Below are 13,853 nucleotides of genomic sequence, written 5' to 3' on the forward strand. Positions count from 1 at the left end.
GTGAACATGACATAAGAATGTTTTTTCTAGGAGGTAATTAGTCTCACACATTTTAGATCACACAGAACTAAAGTGCAGATTTTGCTGTAAAAAGAATCTAAAAACAACAGAGGTGTTTGTAATATTGCTTGTTAAAAAACAGCGACCAACTCCGGGATTTTTCCATTTCAGTGAAAATGATTTAGAAGATAGATTGTGTTCACAAGTTTACTCAGAAATAAGTGATAAATTAATTGATATGTCGGTAAAAGTGAGAATGAATCATGATATTGATTATAGGTGGTATCGCCATACAACATGCTAACATGCTAACAACAAAAACGTTTGGAAAAGTTGCAGAAATCCCCAGTCAGCAGGGTTCATCGTGTAGGAAAACAGTTGAATGTCAGAACGATAAACCGTCAGAAACGCTGCTAGGAATGCTAAACAGAACGATAAACCAGAGAAATGCTGCTAAGAAGGCTAAACAGAAGGATAAACCATCAGAAACGCTGCTAGGAAGGCTAAACAGAAGGATAAACCATCAGAAACGCTGCTAGGAAGGCTAAACAGAAGGATAAACCATCAGAAACGCTGCTAGGAAGGGTAAACAGAACGATAAACCAGAGAAACGCTGCTAGGAAGGGTAAACAGAACGATAAACCTTCAGAAATGCTGCTAGGAAGGCTAAACAGAAGGATAAACCATCGTAGAAGCGCTGCTTGGGAGGCTAAACAGAACGATAAACCAGAGAAACGCTGCTAGGAAGGCTAAACAGAAGGATAAACCATCAGAAACGCTACTAGGAAGGCTAAACAGAAGGATAAACCATCATAGAAACGCTGCAAGGAAGGCTAAACAGAATGATAAACCATCAGAAACACTGCTAGGAAGGCTAAACAGAACGATAAACCTTCAGAAATGCTGCTAGGAAGGCTGAACAGAAGGATAAACCTTCAGAAACGCTGCTAGGAAGGGTAAACAGAACGATAAACCAGAGAAATGCTGCTAAGAAGGCTAAACAGAAGGATAAACCATCAGAAACGCTGCTAGGAAGGCTAAACAGAAGGATAAACCATCAGAAACGCTGCTAGGAAGGCTAAACAGAAGGATAAACCATCAGAAACGCTGCTAGGAAGGCTAAACAGAAGGATAAACCATCAGAAACGCTGCTAGGAAGGGTAAACAGAACGATAAACCAGAGAAACGCTGCTAGGAAGGGTAAACAGAACGATAAACCTTCAGAAATGCTGCTAGGAAGGCTAAACAGAAGGATAAACCATCGTAGAAGCGCTGCTTGGGAGGCTAAACAGAACGATAAACCAGAGAAACGCTGCTAGGAAGGGTAAACAGAACGATAAACCTTCAGAAATGCTGCTAGGAAGGCTAAACAGAAGGATAAACCATCGTAGAAGCGCTGCTTGGGAGGCTAAACAGAACGATAAACCAGAGAAACGCTGCTAGGAAGGCTAAACAGAAGGATAAACCATCAGAAACGCTGCTAGGAAGGCTAAACAGAAGGATAAACCATCATAGAAACGCTGCTAGGAAGGCTAAACAGAATGATAAACCATCAGAAACACTGCTAGGAAGGCTAAACAGAACGATAAACCTTCAGAAATGCTGCTAGGAAGGCTGAACAGAAGGATAAACCATCAGAAACACTGCTAGGAAGGCTAAACAGAACGATAAACCTTCAGAAATGCTGCTAGGAAGGCTAAACAGAAGGATAAACCATCAGAAACACTGCTAGGAAGGCTAAACAGAACGATAAACCAGAGAAACGCTGCTAGGAAGGGTAAACAGAACGATAAACCTTCAGAAATGCTGCTAGGAAGGCTAAACAGAAGGATAAACCATCGTAGAAGCGCTGCTTGGGAGGCTAAACAGAACGATAAACCAGAGAAACGCTGCTAGGAAGGCTAAACAGAAGGATAAACCATCAGAAACGCTGCTAGGAAGGCTAAACAGAAGGATAAACCATCATAGAAACGCTGCTAGGAAGGCTAAACAGAACGATAAACCTTCAGAAATGCTGCTAGGAAGGATAAACAGAAGGATAAACCATCAGAAACACTGCTAGGAAGGCTAAACAGAATGATAAACCATCAGAAACACTGCTAGGAAGGCTAAACAGAATGATAAACCATCATAGAAGCGCTGCTTGGGAGGCTAAACAAAACGATAAACCAGAGAAAGGCTGCTAGGAAGGCTAAACAGAACGATAAACCACAGAAATGCTGCTAGATAAAGATAAGATAAAGTTCTTTATTTCTCCCCACTCCAGGGGAAATTTACATTGTTACAGCAGCTTTATTTACAATATATACAAGGGTGAAAAAAATTTTTAACAGAAAAAATAAAAATAAAAATAAAGTTTAAAAGTGCAGAGATGTGCAGTGCAAGAATGTCAGTGCAAATTTTATGGTTTGGGGTGGTAATGATATAGTCCAGTTTATGTTAACATCTGCCAGTGATGCTGATGTTGTAAAGTCTTACAGCAGATGGGATGAAGGACCTGCGATAGCGCTCTTTCTTGCAGGGTGGATGTCTCAGTCTGCTGCTGAAGGAGCTGCTTAAAGACCCCACAGTGTCATGCAGTGGGTGAGAGGGATTGTCCATGATGGATGTGAGCTTTGCCAACATCCTCCTCTCACCCACCTCCTCTATGGAGTCCAGGGAACAGTCCAGGACAGAACCAGCCCTCCTGACCAGTCTGTTTAGTCTCTTTCTGTCCCTTTCACTGCTCCCTGCTCCCCAGCAGACCACTGCATAGAAAATAGCAGACGCTACCACAGAGTCGTAGAATGTCCTAAGCAGAGTCCTGCACACTCCAAAGGACCTCAGTCTCCTCAGCAGGTGGAGACGACTTTGGCCCTTCTTGTACAGGACCTCTGTGTTGTGTGTCCAGTCCAGTTTATTATTGAGGTGAACACCCAGGTATTTGTATGTGTCCACCATGTCAATGTCCAAACCCTGGATGTTCACCGGTGCAGTCCGGGGTGTCCTCCTCCTGCTGAAGTCCACGATCATCTCCTTCGTCTTACTGGCGTTGAGCTGCAGATGGTTTCGCTCACACCAGTCCACAAAGTCAGAGATGACCATCCTGTACTCCCGCTCGTCCCCCTCAGATACACACCCGACAATGGCTGTATCATCGGAGAACTTCTGGAGGTGACAGCTCCCAGAGTTGTAGTGGAAGTCCGATGTGTACAGGGTGAAGAGAAAGGGGGAGAGCACTGTCCCCTGTGGACCCCCATGCTGCTGACTACCACATCAGACACACAGTCCTGAAGCCTCACGTACTGTGGTCTGTTGGTGAGGTAGTCGATGGTCCAAGCAGCCAGGTGACAGTCTACTCCCGCTCCTTCAAGCTTCACCCTAAGCAGAGAAGGCTGGATTGTGTTGAAAGCACTGGAGAAGTCAAAGAACATGACCCTCACAGTGCTGCTGGGTTTCTCCAGGTGAGTCAGTGATCTGTGCAGCAGGTAGACGACTGCATCATCCACTCCAATGTTCGGTTGGTAGGCGAACTGCAGTGGATCCAGATACTGGCTCACCTGGGGACGGAGGTTCTTGAGGACGATCCTCTCCATGGTCTTCATCAGGTGAGAAGTGAGGGCCACAGGTCTGAAGTGGTTAGGCTCCCTGGGGTTCCTGGTCTTAGAGACAGGAACCAGGCAGGAAGTCTTCCATAACAGAGGAACCCTCTCCAGACTCAGGCTCAGGTTAAAGATGTGCAGCAGCACCTGACAGAGCTGGTCTGCACAGTCTCTAAGGAGTCTGGAGCTGATTCCATCAGGACCTGCAGCTTTCCTGGTTTTGATCTTTTTAAGCTCACTTCTCACCTGATCAGCTGTTATGGAGAGGCAGGGGGTGGTGGAGGAGGGTGGCAGGAGGAGGGGTGATGGTGGTGGTGGGGGGTGAGACGAGGAGGGGTGATGGGGCTGTATGCGAAGTCCGGAGGTGGTAGAAGACGGGGATGGGAGGAGGGGTGCTGTTGGTGGTGTTGGTGGTAGAGAGCTGAGGTGTGAAGAAGGAGCTGGCTGGTCGGTGCTTTGATGAGAGGGGGGAGGAGTGGGAGCAGAGTCGAATCTGTTAAAGAACAGATTCAGCTCATTGGCCCACTCCTGGCCTCCTGCTGCAGCTCCCCTCTCATGGCCTCTGCTGTAACCAGAGATGGATCTCAGGTCTCTCCAGACCTCCCTTGTGTTATTGTCCTGCAGGTGAGATTCCATCTTGGTCCTGTAGCTGGCCTTGTCCGCCTTGATCTTCTTCTTTATCTCCTTCTGCACCCTCCTCAGCTCCTCTTTGTCCCCAGATCCAAAGACCCTCCTCTTCTCCTTCAGCAGGGCCTTCAGTTCCAGGGACACCCAGGGTTTGCTGTTAGAGAAACACCGTACTTTCCTGGTCGGTACGATGTTCTCTGCACAGAAGTTGATATAGTCCGTAACAGTGTCTGTCAGTGCATCAATGTCCTCCCCGTGTGGACCACACAGCACATCCCAGTCTGTGGTCTCAAAGCAGTCCTGCAGCGCCTCAGTGGCCTCGTCAGACCACTTCTTCACATACCTGGTGGTGGGGGGTTGTTTCTTCACCATAGGTATGTAAATGGGCTGCAGTCTCACCAGGTTGTGATCTGAGTGGCCCAGTGGGGGGAGGGGGGAGGAGCTGTATGCATCCTTGATGTTTGCATACAGCAGGTCCAGGGTTTTATTGGAAGGCTAACTAGAACAATAAACCGTCAGAAACGCTGCTAGGAAGGCTAACCGAACGATAAACCGTCAGAAACGCTGCTAGGAAGGCTAAACAGAACGATAAACCAGAGAAATGCTGCTAGGAAGGCTAAACAGAACGATAAACCGTCAGAAACGCTGCTGGGAAGGCTAAACAGAACGATAAACCACAGAAATGCTGCTAGGAAGGCTAAACAGAACGATAAACCGTCAGAAACGCTGCTGGGAAGGCTAAACAGAACGATAAACCATCAGAAACGCTGCTGGGAAGGCTAAACAGAACGATAAACCACAGAAATGCTGCTAGGAAGGCTAAACAGAACGATAAACCGTCAGAAACGCTGCTAGGAAGGCTAAACAGAACGATAAACCGTCAGAAACGCTGCTAGGAAGGCTAAACAGAACGATAAACCGTCAGAAACGCTGCTAGGAAGGCTAAACAGAACGATAAACCGTCAGAAACACTGCTAGGAAGGCTAAACAGAACAATAAACCATCATAGAAACACTGCTAGGAAGGCTAAACAGAATGATAAACCAGAGAAATGCTGCTAGGAAGGCTAAACAGAACGATAAACCGTCAGAAACGCTGCTAGGAAGGCTAAACAGAACGATAAACCGTCAGAAACGCTGCTGGGAAGGCTAAACAGAACGATAAACCACAGAAATGCTGCTAGGAAGGCTAAACAGAACGATAAACCATCAGAAACACTGCTAGGAAGGCTAAACAGAACAATAAACCATCATAGAAAAGCTGCTAGGAAGGCTAAACAGAATGATAAACCAGAGAAATGCTGCTAGGAAGGCTAAACAGAACGATAAACCGTCAGAAACGCTGCTAGGAAGGCTAACCAGCTACTCAGTGTGTTCTGGATCCAGCCGGGCTCCACCACCCAAAACAAACATTTATGAGACGGTTTAATGCTTCCAGTGGACCAGAGGTTTGGAATTCTCCAGGACCAGCAGTGAGCTGGAGGCAAAGTGGAAATAAAGATGATGATTGAAAACAGTCAGATTAAGGTAGTAGGTGGGTTTAAGTGCTGTGAATGAGTCACTGAGCAGAATGGGAGAGCTCTGCTAGCAAACAGTAAACAGCTGACCACCCGTGTGTTTTATAGGTAGGATGCTGCACACTCTAACAGCCTGGATAAACCGGATCCCAACAACACAAACCCATAAAACAGCAGCGCTCCGGCCCAGCAGCCGTCATTACACCAATCTGTCAGAGTAAGAATTCCTGCTAAAACAACCAGGAAACAATGATCCCCACAGGTCAGCGAGGGTTAACGTCACCTTCCAAACTGTTTTAACATCCAAGAGTTCATTAAACACACGTTAGTTTAGCTTCTTTAACCGTCTCATCTGGTGAAACACAAAGAAAGACAGAGTGGAAGATATTACAGGTAGATAAAGAACAGAACAACAGAATAAACCTGCAGCTGAGAGAAGAAATGATCGTGTGTTTCTTTGTGTTTCTGCTTTCCTCTATAAAATAGTCTTTTCTTTTCCTGGTTTCAACAGAAACCTGGTTCTGGATCAAAGCCAGCGTTGACACTCTGCTGCTGGAAGCCTCTGTTCCTTTTTCCTAATTATCAACCGAAAACATGAAACTACTTAAATAACTAAATATGTTTTCCCTCTATTCTTCTTCCTTCTGTTTCTTTTCATGTCTGCTTGTGATTCTAGTTTTTTTTAAATATTCAGTCCAGATTAAAGCAGCGTTTTTATTTCCTCTGCGGTCTTTTATTCCAGTAACATGCAGCGTCTGTCAGCCTCACCAGGATTACTGCTGTTTGAAACCAGTAGTTGTTCCTCAAAAATCTCAGATAAACCAGCAGTAAAACAACCAGAACTGCTGCTTTATTCAGCTCATATTTTACCGTCTTCATTCTTCTGAGACGTTGCTAAGTGCTAATTATTAAGCAGCTGTGATTTTTATTTAAAGAAACGTGGCAGCAGAGAAGGAAAAGAGGAGCAAACTCCTTGCCCACATCCCTCCTGTCTTAGTGGAGCACTGACACCAGATGAAGGCCGGTTCCTCGGGTTCCTCTGGTTCTTCTCCGGCCTACAGCTGCCAGTCGGTGCCAGCAGATGGCCCAGAGGCTGCTCCGGCAAAAAGCAGTGCGAAGAAAGAAAAACAGGAAAAGAAAGCTCAGGAAGAATTTGACTTTGGTTAGTCATTGGCAGCAAACGTCAGGAGGCACACATGCAATCCATTTCATGAGCTGCTCGCTAGATTATTAGATAGAAATACAAATGGCTGTGATTTCCCAGAGCTCAGATTCTCTTCTACAGCAGGACTGAGTCTTTTCAGTCATCCATCCAGATCACTGGTAGTGGAAACAAAGAGATGAACGAGGCATCTAATGTGTATAAACTGGTTTCTATGGATGGAGACTAAATAAAGCAGAGAATCCTAAAGGACAGATATCAGTTTAATGATGAACCCTGTGTAGCTGAAATCAGCTCTGAGAGAAATCTGAAGATTCATCGTTCACTGCATCTAATTAACAGTAAAATAATCTTTGTTTGATCTTTATTCACTGCTGTGGCTTCATGGTTAACATCTCCAGTGATGTGTTCTTGTGCACATATATCCTGGCTCCAATGATCAGTTTTCAGTCTCATTGATCGGTACTAATCGTCCCTCCAGAACACATCAGTCCTCTCCGGGTCTCTACCAGCTGATAGAAGGTCAGAAACAGCAGAAATCATGTGCAGCTCAGTTTTAAAACTCCTACGATGTTTTCCTCAACCTGCAGCTAAAACCATCTCAGAAGAAGGAAACTAGAAGGCAGGAGACAGTAAGATTTAGTTCATTATTTCATTTTATCATCTATTTAATGTACCAGGAGAGAAAACGCCCACATTAATCCCATTTAACTCCACAATGACACACCTCCGACTCCTTTCACTGTTTCTGGTACGAACACAAAAAGAAGGAACGGATTTTCAAACCAAACATCTATTCAGACAGTCAGTGGGTCCATAAAGAGCAAAAAGAAAATCAAAACTACAACTTTCAAGCATCCGGAACAGCTAACTGTGAGTTTGTCCACCTGGAGGTGATATTTACTGTGGAACACCAACCTTCAACCATTAAACCACCGCAGGTCCACCATCAGATCGAGACTCATCAGCAACACCTCATGCATCTAGTCTAAAGCTAAATGAACCTGTAGGACTGTAGGCAGCAGGAAGGACCATCAGGACTTATTAGGAACAACAGCTGAGATGAACGAAAGTTAAAACTACGTGGGGCTGATTTCTGCTGCAAAAACCTGTGAAGGATTAAGTTCAGGTGTCATAAAACATCACCTGAGGCTGAATATGGAAGAGAAAAACGACAAAACACGTAAAAACCTGCAGCTGGAACTAAAGCCTGTAAATCTGTAGCTGAATATTTAATAGGAGAACATCTGCAGCAGGTATGGAAGTGATCACAACTACAACCTGAATCCCAACAACCAGCAGCTTCTAGAGCAGCGGTGTCCAACATATGGCCCGCGGCCCTCAGAGGGACGAACCTGTTGGTCATTCACAGGCACGACGTTTAGTTCAGTTTAGTTCAGTTTGATATCCAGTGGAATAATATCATACAGCAGGCGATAAATGAATCTTCTTCCTTCATTGTTTAGTTTGTTGTCAGTTCAGGATTTCTACACTGATGTGGAAATAAATGTAAATTTAGAATAATATCCAGATCTTGACAAGTTGTTCTGATCATAAATTCAAATACTGTTTAGTTCCAGTTACCTGAGACTAAATGTTCTGTGCTTCTGATCTGTAAGTTCAACGTGTAAAAGACAAACTGAAGCTGAATGCTGTTGAAACTGAACTTATTGTTCTGAAGAAATCCCAGGTTTTTATTTTTTATTTATTTTTATTATCCCTTATTAATCCCATGAGGGGAAATTCTGATTTTCGCATATCTCCCCAATTGGGGGAGTCAGAGCGACGGGTCAGCCACAGTACAGCGCCCCCTGGAGCAGTAAGGGTTAAGGGCCTTGCTCAAGGGCCCAACAGTGGCCACATCGGGGCTTGAACCTCTGACCTTCTGATCAATAGTCCAGAGACTTAACCATTGCGCCACCACTGCCCCTAATTTTATAATGTTTTGTAAAAAGATAATTCATTAAATGTGAACATTTTGCTCTAAAACCAATAGAAACATCTGGATTTATTACTCCACCAAGGAACGTGGTGGAATTATGGAACGATCGGCATCTGTCTGTCTGTCTGTCTGTCTGTCTGTCTGTCTGTCTGTCTGTCAGCAACATTACTCAAAAACAGACTAAAGGATTTCGATGAAATTTTCAGGGAAGCTCAGAAATGACTCAAGGACCAAGTGATTAGGTTTTAGCAGCGATGTGGCTTATAGTCTGGATCCACGGATTGGTTAAAGATTTCTGTATCATTGCCAGATAACGGAGTCACTGTAACCATGACAACAAGTGAACACTACGTCAGCTGCCTGCTGATGATCACATGATTGTGATCCTACTACAAATCCACCGCTGTGGACTTATCGGGACTTATCTGTCAGAAATGATCCAAGGAACAACTGATTAAATTGTGGGGGTGTTTCTGAGTCTCATCAATTCCTGCCGCCTGCTACATATTTAGGTCACATGATCCGGTATCCGTACATAACGTACACACGCCTGTACTCAGAGGAAGGTTATTTTGTTTGTGGGTACATCTATATTAAATGGACACATTCTATGATGATTTCTGATCATCAGTAACTAATAAACAAATTCTGCATTTCTGATGTGGGGGAATGAGCAGCCTTGGAGGAGTACTGTGCTCTCTGACTGCTTCTCCAGTTGTTATTTATCAGTCATCATGATATCATTTCATTCTAGATCAAACGGGGCTGAACGTGGCTCTAAACTAAATGAACTAAATGAGTTTCTGCTCCAGTGTTTGTTCTTCAGGAGAGTAATGATTCATCAGAAACAGTCGGTTTAACAATGAAAAAGTCTTCCAGCCCTTTATATTCTAGTGTTTCCCAGACATCCAGAAACGTGTATTTTATAAGCAGCAGCTCCATCTCTCAGAGCAGCAGCCTGACTGGATGGAGCTCAGCCCAGAGGTCAGGATTCAGGCCTGGATACGTAACCTCCAGCAGACAACCATCAGCCTGCTGTGTACACATCCAGCCAGCTTTCAGAGCTCTGTATACACATCTGCAGACTCCTGCTGTTTGTGCTGCAGCTCCAGATAATCTCAGTAGAGCTGGAGTGTGGGTGGTCATCCAGCGCGTATGGGCACGTAAAGAAAGGCAAGGAAAATTCCCCTCAATTTATTAGCGACACAAACAGGTACACTGTGTGGAAACAGCCTTCAGGTGGGCGTGTTATTCAGATTAGACGGAGTGACGTGAGCTCCGTGTTCTGAGGGTGGAGACGGGCACAGATTAGCTGAATATAAGCCTTTTCATCACCGTAAGAACTTTACATACATCTGGAGGATGGAAACGCCTCCACACACGCTGAAGTGGGTTAAACCCCTCCAGGATGAACACTTATCATTCATCAACAACGCTGCTCCTGACATATTAAAGGCAGCGATGACGGAGGATCTCCAGCCGTGGACTCAGAGTGAACTCCAGTGATCCACATCAGTCACACTAATTCCATTTCCTCCAAACACAAACGCTGCTGGCAGAACATTAACAGCATCTCAGACCTCTGACCTGCTGACAAACACCTGTTTGTTTCCAACCAAGTCTGAGATCAGCCATTACCCTCAGGGTGGATCTGCTGGACAGTCACATGTGGAGGTCCTGATCAGTGGTGAAGAGCAGGACGAGAAATCTATCTATCGATCGATCGATAGATAGATAGATAGATAGATAGATAGATAGATAGATAGATAGATAGATAGATAGATAGATAGATAGATAGATAGATAGATAGATAGATAGATAGATAGATAGATAGATCTATCTATCTATCTATCTATCTATCTATCTATCTATCTCCTGGTGGGCACCTCGAGTCAATGGGTTCACGTCGGTGGAAAGTCTGCATCAGCCGGATTAGGAGGCTCTGTGGCCTGGAGAAGGCAGCGAGTCTCCAGAACCCCCACTGATGCAGCATCAGGAAACCACGAGCTAAATGTGTCTCCAAGCACTGCAGAAAATAGCTGTGGAGGACGGAGGGGGAGGCTGATACAGAGAGGAGATGGATGGAGATGGACAGAGATGGATGGAGATGGACAGAGATGGACAGAGATGGACGGACACATGGAGCGACTATGGAGCAGCCAGACAACTTAATAAAACAAAGGAATGAAGAGCAAGATTAGGAGGAAGAGGAGAAGACACTGAAGGAGGTCTGAACGATGAAGTCTCCTGAAAGCAGCAAAGACAGAGATGGAGGGGGTGGGGGTCTGCTTCAACCACCACATATTTTCCCCGTAAGGGATATAATTTATCCCAAACCACTAAAGGTCGGCAGGAGAGCGAGCGGTGCCAGCTCCATTTTCTCTGCCTCCGTCTTTTCCATCTATTTTTACGGGACTTTCTCCAATAACGGCGATGCGACCGTTCGTCTTCTCGGATCTGTTTTCAGCGTGTGGTTGGCAGGCAGTAGCTCTCACATCTCTACTTTATCAGAATGAAAACACAGCGAGAAGATGGAGATGAGATGGAAAGAAAGGCCATCTAAAGTCAGGAAAGTTTATTTAAATAGAAGCACAAAGTCACAGAGTGGAAATCAGCACAAGCCCTTAAAAACAACAGGAGGAGGAAATAAAAAAACAAGAAACAGTAGATCCAGGAAAGAGCCAAACAGTCACATGAAAAGTAGTAAGAACACACAGACTAAAATCAGTTTAAATAAGTAAGTCTTTAGCTGCTTTATAAAAGCATCAGTTCGGTAATTATTCTGTTTTAACGAGAAGGCAGCTGTAGACCTTCCAGGTTTCTAGAGTGTAAAGGTGTTGGTATATTTTCAGAGAAACACTCATCATCTCATCCAGAGCAGCAGAATTAACGGACTTTCCAAAGAGATCATTGGTAGACGTCACTGATTGAAGCCCTGATCAGGCAGGATGGATGTGAACTCTGAAAGCTCAGTTTGATTCTTTGTGTTCAACCAAAGGAAACGTCTGCAGTCTGTCCAGAGACATGAAGATGAGCAGAAAGAAGAACACCTTTCAACACGACGTACTAAATAGTCCCTGTCAGACTTTCTGCACCTGTAGACAGTAAATGTTCATGTTGGAGGTCAAAGCAGAGCAAAGAGCAGCTTCATAAAACACCAGATGTTTGTTCTCCATCACTCTGATATTTAACTTCATTCAGATTCCTCAAATCAAAAGACCAAAAAACGTCCTGCTGAAGGTCTCTCATGAACTGAAGAGGACTTTTCTCAGGAAATCAAACCTCTCAAACACAGTTTTTCTATAAGAAAGGAGAAAGCTAGGCGTGGAACTTAAAGACTAGAAAGAAGACAAAACACTGAGGAACATGTGAGCAGAGCAGCAGGGCTTCATGTCTGCAGGTGTTGAGTGTATAGAAGATACGAATGGATGATCTACTGTTTGAGATGTTCCTCTGACTGTGGAGACACTTCACAGTCTGTCAGCTTCCCAGCAGCAGCAGAGCGTGAAGGACCACAAAGGCAGGAAGGACCACGGTTAGGAAGAATGAAAGCCCTCACTGCTGCCTGGATAGATTTCTAGATGTTTCAGTCCAGTGATAATGAACAGAGTCAGAAAGACCCAGCAGCTCACAGCTTTGTCCTCCTGAGGAACGACGGGGCCTCTTCTTCTCAGCTGGTCTTTGGTCAAACAACAGTTCTTTCACCGTCAGTCTGAGTTCACAGAAAGAAAACCAGGTGGAGGAAAGGCAGCAGGACACAGTAAACATTTGGTGGAATCCTGAGAAAGAACATCAGCTTTCCACTGATTCAGAGGCTGAACGTCTCAACAATGAGTTCCTGTTTTAGACGGAAGGATCAACCTCAGAGTCAGACCGGAGCGACTCATTCAGACTGAAGGAAGAACTGGAAACACACAGAATCCATGGAGTTTGTTTTCTACTGTCTTGTTAAAGTATTGCAGCGCCTGAACGCACCGCTAAAGACGGTCATGGATGGTTTAGTGCTTGTGTCTCCAGCTGTCACTTCCTGCTGACTGATGATGAATGCTGCTACCTGTCCAGACCTGCACACGTATGACAGCGTTCACATGTATGTGAAACAGCAGATACAGTATGTGGCTGACCTGCTGGCAGGAATGCAGCTGCAGAGACACCTGTACAGGTCTCACCTGTTCTCCTGGGATATGACAGATGATCCTTTATGGAGAACAGCAGCAGATCATCCTGTAGGTCGTTTATCAGGTTAGTTTCACTGCTGCTGATCTGAAATAGCAGACTAGCATACTAATATAGTTCTTTTAGAGTTAGAACTAAGAACGCTTTGAACTTAAAACTATTTCTTGAACCCAACAATCGTGATAAAGTCTGTTTTCTCATCATGTTGAGGGGAAAAGGCACAAAGGAGGACTTAGAGCTCCTCCAGGACTCGGCCTCCCACCCTGAGCTCCAACACAAAGCCTCCGTCCTGGAGCTGGATGACTAACTGACCTCGCTGAAATAACGTTAGCTGGCCTCAGACAAAGAGCTTTCAGAGGACGTTGGAGCAGAAAGTCCTCAGAGGTTTGCTGAAGAGCGCCCAGACTAAAGACCAACTGGTTTCCCCTGAGGCTCCTCCACCTTCTCTTTCTTGTCCAACCTGCTCTGATTTCCTGGCCTCCACCAATTAGGTTTGATGACATGTTTTAATCTGCTTAAGCCGAGTGCACTCGACCAGACGGAGAGAAACGCAGAGTTCATGCAGCTGCAGTCAGAATGTTTCCACAGAGACGTGAAATCTGTGATCTGCTCAGTTCTTTACTGATGTTGCCACTCAGCTGTCCACCGACAGCAACACGCATGACACACGTAGTATGTTCTGTTATAGGACACATGTAGCTATGAGGCTCATTCCAGAACTGGAGGACATTTTACATCCAATAATCCATGTATTAAACCCTAAAACATGCAATAGTTGTGTAAATGTTCTTGTCCTGAGACCAAATCTAAAAAAACTAGGAGAAAACAATGTTTGAAATGTTTTAAATA

The 13,853-nt window shown here is 44.8% G+C and overlaps 1 protein-coding gene across 2 annotated transcripts in view; it reads right to left on the reverse strand.

Moving 5' to 3' along the window:
- LOC111586678 (mitochondrial import inner membrane translocase subunit TIM16-like) overlaps positions 1-13,853 on the reverse strand; it is a 118,114-nt gene that overhangs the window by 55,401 nt on the left and 48,860 nt on the right. The window lies entirely within an intron of this gene.

This window comes from Amphiprion ocellaris, chromosome 19 (assembly GCF_022539595.1).
Source record: "Amphiprion ocellaris isolate individual 3 ecotype Okinawa chromosome 19, ASM2253959v1, whole genome shotgun sequence".
Lineage (NCBI taxonomy): Eukaryota > Metazoa > Chordata > Actinopteri > Pomacentridae > Amphiprion > Amphiprion ocellaris.